At 47.2% G+C, this 6,245-nt stretch overlaps 1 pseudogene; it reads right to left on the bottom strand.

Annotated features, from left to right (window-relative positions):
* Window positions 1-2,970: 2,970 nt before the first annotated feature.
* On the bottom strand, window positions 2,971-4,906 carry LOC103229183 (polypyrimidine tract-binding protein 1-like; annotated as a pseudogene).
* Window positions 4,907-6,245: the final 1,339 nt, after the last annotated feature.

The raw sequence follows: 6,245 nt of genomic DNA, 5'->3' as shown, positions 1-6,245 counted from the left end.
GTTTTTGAGAGTGAGTCTCGCTCTGTCGCCCAGGCTGGAGTGCAGTGGTGTGAACACTGCTCACTACAGGTTCGACCTCCAAGGCTCAAGCGATTCTCCCATCTCAGCTTTCTGAGTAGCTGGGGCTACAGGTGCGTGCCACTGTGCCTGGCTAATTTTTTGTAGAGATGGGGTCTCACCGTGTTGCCTGGGCTGGTCTCAAGCTATCCTCCCACCTTGGCCTTCCAAAGGGCTGAGATTACGTGCATGAGCCACTGCTCTGGACCCTCTTCTGTCCCATAAAAACACTTGTCATGGCTGGGCATGGTGGCTCACGCCTGTAATCCCAGCACTTTGGGAGGCCGAGGTGGGTGGATCACCTGAGGTCAGGAGTTCAAGACCAGCCTGACCAACATGGAGAAACCCCATCTCTACTGAAAATACAAAATTAGCTGGGTGTGGTGGCACATGCCTGTAATCATAGCTACTTGGGGGACTGAGGCAGGAGAATCGCTTGAACCCGGGAGGTGGAGGTTGTGGTGAGCCAAGATCGCGCCATTGCACTCCAGCTTGGGCAACAAAAGTGAAACACTGTCTCAAAAAAAAACACAAAAAACAAAAAAACAAAATAAAAAATACTTGTCATTGGATTTAGGGCCCACCCAGGTAATCCAGGATCATCTCATTTTAAGATCCTTTATTTTTACATGTGCCAAGACCTTTTTTGCTTTGTTTCTTTCACAGCCAATCACATCCTGGACCCATCCATGAGTTCCAGGATGCGACCATATCCTTTAGGGTGAGGGGACCATTCAATGTCCTAGAACCTCCCTGGAGCAGCAGATATTTCCAGGAATAGCAAAATATGGCTTTCCACATTGTCCTCATTCATTTTAATTAGCAATGGCAGAGGAAGGGCACTGTGGTAAAACTGTAATGAAATGCTACACACTCTGAGAAGCATAAGTCGATCTGGTTGCCTAGGGCCTGTTTAAAGTTAGAGAAACTTGGAAGGTTCTGCCAAGTGTTGGCATGTGGGTGCTAAGCTGTTTTTGGTAGAATGGTAAACTATGCTAGCATGTTTTTCGATGTTTACCATGCATTTTAGAGAGGTTTCCTGCTAAATGAATTTTCAATTGAAAGCTAGCTCAGGAGCGGGCACAGAAAGATAGAAGGGTAAGAGAAACATTTCCAATGTATCAAGCTATGAGTTGCAGGGCCTCACTTCTTACTTAAAGAGCAAAATGTTGGCTGGGGTAGCGGTGGAAAGTTCCTGATGCCAGATTTTGGAGGTGGGAGAAAGAAATAGTATCAGCCCTCTACCTGCCACCCTGTTCTTCATCTGCTTCAATTTCAGTTCAGTATTTACTGAGACCATACTGGGCACCAGGAAAGACTTATTTTCCTCAAGCCTCACAAGCAGCTAGGTGTTATTACTTCGTCCACTTTCCAGATGAGATACTGTGATTCAGAGGTTAAGGCACTTGCGCCTGTGATCATGTAGCTGTAAGTGGCTAAAGCAGAAGTTCTTAATGTTTTCTGACTGCTAACTTGGTGCTCTTTCTACCACAGCATGAGAGATGAACATTCCTTTCTGCTTGCGGGTGCCCGTCCTGGTAAGGAGGTAGAGAGAGGAGCAGGCTCATCTCCTACCCACCAGGGCTTGCTCCTCCCTCCCATTTGAAAGCAGAACAGGCTGCAGCAGGAGGCATGCAGTTGGTGTTTCTGCCGGTCTCCAATCCTAGTAGAAGAAACTGCCTAATTAAAGTCTGCAGCATGCCCAGAAGCTTCCGGGGTTGTTTTCCGTGCATTCCCAGAGCCTGATGATACATATTCTTCATGTTTATGTGGCGTGATACACTGTACTCCATGAGCATGAAGTATTAGTGAGCCAATTTCACCGTCTACGCAGCTACAGAGCAACCGGAAGGCATCCCTGTTTTAATTTATGAGGGACCAGCATGCGCAATCAATAGGTGCCCCACAGGTTATTAAAGAGGAGAAAGATAGCTCAGGCCGCCTTGTTTACTAACAGGCAAATGGTCTTCTGGCAGCTTCTGGCTTGCAAGGGATTTACATTTCCTTTTCAGGCCAGAAACAGTGGTGTTCCCTTTTCATCTCAGCCCCAAGCCTGAGAACAGGGGGCTGGTGGAGGCCCAGGCAGAATCTGAAAGTGCCCTTCCCTGCACTGTAATCTCAGAGAGAGGATGGGGTGGAGGGTCAGCCCAAAGATTTATGAAGTCCCTTTGTGTTTTGAGACCCTGGAGAACAATAGCTTTCCAGGATGGGGGTTGGGATGTAGGGGATGGGAGTGGGTGACTGGGTGTGAGAACAACCAAGCAAAAAGGAATAGGCAACTCCTACCAGGCTGGCTAGAGGGGAGTGGTCTTTTAGTCGGCCTGCCAGTCTCTGGAGAAGTCCTGTTATTCGCTGTTTTTGCCTTCTCTTTGTTTTGGGTCCTTTGATTTCAGGAAGCTATGGTTCTTTTGCAGTCTACTTTTTAATAGTTCTGGAGGAAGAGGGTAGATTGGATTTTTAAATAAAATAGTAACAGCACTGGGTTATTTAAGTAGAAAGGAAAGAAGTACTTCCCTTCGGTCCACATTCTGGAGGGCAAGATGGGGTAATACAGCAGTTCTCAAACTTTTTTGTCTCAGGACCCCTTTATATACTCTTAAAATGTATGTAGGTTAGTGGCAGAAAATATAAAATATTTCTCAATTTTAAGATCACAATAATAAACCCATTACATGTTAATATAAATAACATATTTCTATTTTAATTTTATTTATTTATTTTAGCAAGGTGAACTAGATTTAATTTTTTAAAAAACAGGTAAACTGATTTAAAAAAAATTTTTTTTTAAACTGATTTCTTTTTAAAGAAATAAAATGATCAGTTAAGGTCACTTCAGCTGCTTTTTAAAGTGGCTTTTTTCTGGAATGATGGAAGTTGTCGCCAGGGGTCCCGGCCGTGGGGGGCCTGAGACCCCTAGATGGTGGACTTGGAGAAGGAGACCCCCAGGTGGTGGTTCTCCCAGACATGGTGGTTGTGTAGGTCAATGCGGGCCTGGACCGCCTCCTCCACGCAGCGCATTTGGATCAGCGCCATCTTGCGGTCCTTCTGGAAGAACTTGAGTCGTTTGACGACGCCCCCATGGCTGGAGGAGAAGACCTTGAGATATTCCTCGGATACTGAGGGCGGGATGTTGGAGAGGTGTACAGTGGCCGAGGGCAGGAATATGTTCTGGAAGTTCTTGAAGCCTGGCTTCTTGAAGCGGTGCAGGGCCGAGTTGCCATAGTCCTTGGTCAGGCCTTGGTCCTGCCGGCCCTCGAGGGGCAGCTGCACGTTCTGGTGCTTCAAGGGCGTGATACAGATGAGGTGATGTGGCTGGGCTTCCCGTACAGCTTGTGCCAGTTCAGGTGGCTCATGGCCGGCTGGGCCTAGTTGTCGTCCGCCATTTTCACCAGGGCGTTCTCCTTTTTATTGACCAGGATCTTCACGTGCTGCACGTACCCTAGTCGCTGAAAAGAATAAAGAGGCTTTGGGGGATGGGCGCGGTGGCTCACGCTTGTAATCCCATCACTTTGGGAGGCTGAGGCAGGAGGATCATGAGGTCAGGAGTTCGAGACCAGCCTGACCAACATGATGAAACCCCGTCTCTACTAAAAATACAAAAATTAGCCGGGCATGGTGGCGCGCTTGTAATCCCAGCTACTCGGGAGGCTGAGACAGGAGAATCGCTTCAACCCGGGAGGGAGAGGTTGCAATGAACCGAGATCACGCCATTGCACTACAGCCTGGGCAACAGAGCAAGACTCCGTCTCACACATACACACACTCACGCACACAAAATAGGCTTTGGGGTGTGACTCTCTCTGGGTTGAGGTTGCTGACCAGTAAGACAGAATTTCCTGCCCCTGCCAGGCCCGGGATGGCGATCCGGCCTGCCGCTGCAGCTGCCACCGCCGCCCGAGGGGATAGCCGGGGGACCAGGGCTCCGTGGATGTTGGGAACTAAAAGGTCGAAGGCCGCGGCCATGTCTGGTCTAGCGAGGGCTGGCTGTCCCCAGAGGGCAGGTCTGGGCGTGGTAGTCGCGGCTCTTGTCATTGTTGTACTTGACGTTGAGACTGATGAGCTTGGGAAAGTCGATGCACAGCGAGTGGCAGGCGTTGTAGGTGTTCTGCCAGTCCAGCGACAGCTTGACACGCTGGGCGTTCTCGGGGTCGGCGTACTGCAGCAGGGCCTGGAACTGGTTGTGGAACTTGATGAAGGTGATGGTCTTCAACAATGTGCCAAACTTGGAGAAAATCTGGTGCAGCACATCCAGAGTCACTGGCTAGACGAGGTTCTCCACGATGATCCTGAGCACTGGGCTCTGCCCGGCCATCGCCATCCCTGCGTCTACGGCCACCGCCGAGGCAGCCAAGCCCAGGTTCCCCGAATGGACCGAGTTGACGCCTGAGGGCCGCCGGGTCCTGCGCCTGGTTGGGAAAGCTGTCGGTCTTCAGCCCCTTGTGGTTGGAGAATTGGAAGTAGATGGGCTGGCTGCGCAGCACGGGCGTCACCGAGGTGTAGTAGTTCACCATGGTGTTGGCAGCCTCCTCCGTGCTCATCTCGATGAAGGCCTGGTTTTTCCCCTTCAGCATCAGATTAGCGACCTTCCCAAAGGGCAGCTCCAGGGAGATCACCTCCCCTTCGGTGACGTCGATGGGAGCTTCTGGATGTGGGTCACTCTGGAGGGGACACCAGAGCTTCTGCTGTCACCTTTGAACTTCTTGCTGCCATTTCCATTTGCTGCAGAGGCCGAGTTGCTGCTCATGATAAATGGTCTGTTAGTGACACAAGTAGAGAAAAGCTCGTCAGATCCCTGCTTTGTACCAACTGCTATAGCTGGGACAATGCCGCCCATGGCACTCACAGCAGACCCGCGGGGATGGAGTGGAGGCGCCGGAATATTTTATTTTTTATTCATTTATTTACTTTTGAGAGAGAGTCTTGCTCTGTTGCCCAGGCTGGAGTGCAGAGGCACGATCTTGGCTCACTGGAACCTCCGCCTCCTGCGTTCAAGTGATTCTCCTGCCTCAGCCTTCCGAGTAGCTGGGATTAGAAGCGCATGCCCAGCTAATTTTTGTATTTTTAGCAGAGAGAGGGTTTGGGTTTCTCCATGTTGGCGAGGGTGGTCTCGAACTCTTGACCTCAGGTGATTCACCTGCCTTGGCCTCCCGAAGTGCTGGAATTACAGGCATGAGCCACTCTGCCCAGCCCATATTTCTATTTTTAAAAATCATATCTTCCAAACAAAATTTTCAGCAAGAAAAATGACATTATTTTACATTTTTGAAAAATGGCATTGTTTTGCATTGTGAAATATTTTGAAATTTTTTTAATGTGTGCATTAACAGAAGATAAATGGATTCTCAAATATTTACTTTTGCATTCAGTATATTGCAATATGTTGGTTTGGTCAAAATGTGTGAAGAAAATCCAGCTTCACACAACTATGTAGCTGGAAAAGGGAAGAGTATTTAATAGTCCTCTTAGATAATTGTGGATGTTCTATTTTGATACTACACCAAAACAAGTGTCTTAAAGGTTAGTTGCAATGTGAAGTCTGAAATTATGTCAATGAACTTTTCGTGTTCTGTTACATTAAAATCCATTGGTTTGCTGTGTACTTAGAATGGATCTTTTACCCATGCATGATTTTGTAATACAATGCATTCATTGGTCATTGGAAAATATTTGTCTTTGAATGATGCAGGTATTTCAAATGTTGACACATTTTATTACACCATATCAGAAAAAAATCACGGTCATTAATATCACCAATCTATTTCATTAGAAAAATCCTTATGAGAAGCTGTCAAGCTCCACAGTGGTAAACAAAGGTTTTTCCAAATTCTAACTTTTGCTTGGAAGCTCAAATTTTATCATCAGCAACAAATGCTATCAGTTGTTTTCCTTGAAGTGACAGGCTCCCTTTGTTCATTTTTAAGAAAATGTCTGCCAAACGCTTAGTCTGAAATAGCATTCTTTGTCATTTGTTCTTTCAAGCAAAAAGAAAAAAAGATGCTCCATGAAAAAAGTGGTTTGTTCAACTCACAACTCAAATAATTGCCTAAGTGTTTTTCCTAGAGATAACTATCATAGTTTGGAACACAGCAAAAGTACTTTATGCATACTTCTCATTTTGTTACACAGTGTCTCAGTCTGTTGTGTGTTTCCATAACAGAATACCACAGACTGGGTAATTTATAAAGAAA

This window comes from Chlorocebus sabaeus, chromosome 24 (genome assembly GCF_047675955.1).
Source record: "Chlorocebus sabaeus isolate Y175 chromosome 24, mChlSab1.0.hap1, whole genome shotgun sequence".
Lineage (NCBI taxonomy): Eukaryota > Metazoa > Chordata > Mammalia > Primates > Cercopithecidae > Chlorocebus > Chlorocebus sabaeus.
The sequence above is the reverse complement of the archived record's forward strand: the minus strand, read 5'-3'. Positions and strand labels throughout refer to the sequence as shown.